This window comes from Mesitornis unicolor, unplaced genomic scaffold, assembly GCF_000695765.1.
Source record: "Mesitornis unicolor isolate BGI_N332 unplaced genomic scaffold, ASM69576v1 scaffold27908, whole genome shotgun sequence".
Taxonomy (NCBI): domain Eukaryota; kingdom Metazoa; phylum Chordata; class Aves; order Mesitornithiformes; family Mesitornithidae; genus Mesitornis; species Mesitornis unicolor.
Genome location: NW_010200230.1, coordinates 1 through 386, shown reverse-complemented (window position 1 = coordinate 386; position 386 = coordinate 1).

The following is a 386-nucleotide window of genomic DNA, read 5'->3' as shown; positions in this document are numbered from 1 at the left end:
GAGTGGGCAGGGAAGGAGCTGCAGATGTGCTCTGGCTGTGAGCAAATCGCAGCGGCTGAACAGAACAGCGGCTGAACTTGGTTTATATTGGCCTTGTTTCTTCTGGCATGGGAGGCACAAAACCAGTGCTGGTACTGGTGCTGCTGGTCAGGAGCTGGTCCACGGTCTGGTCAGCTGGCACAATGCAGTTGTTCCTTTGGGGAATGAACCAAAGGGCAGGGGTGCACGGATGTGCTCTGTGCAGTGTGACCGTTTGAAAAGACACCAAACCCCAGCTGTAGGTTCAAGAACTCTCCTGGCAGGCAGGAGGTGGTGAAAGAGAGACTGTGTTAAGTGTGTGGATGTGATCAGAGGTAGAATGACCATGAGCCAGCAATGTGCCCTTG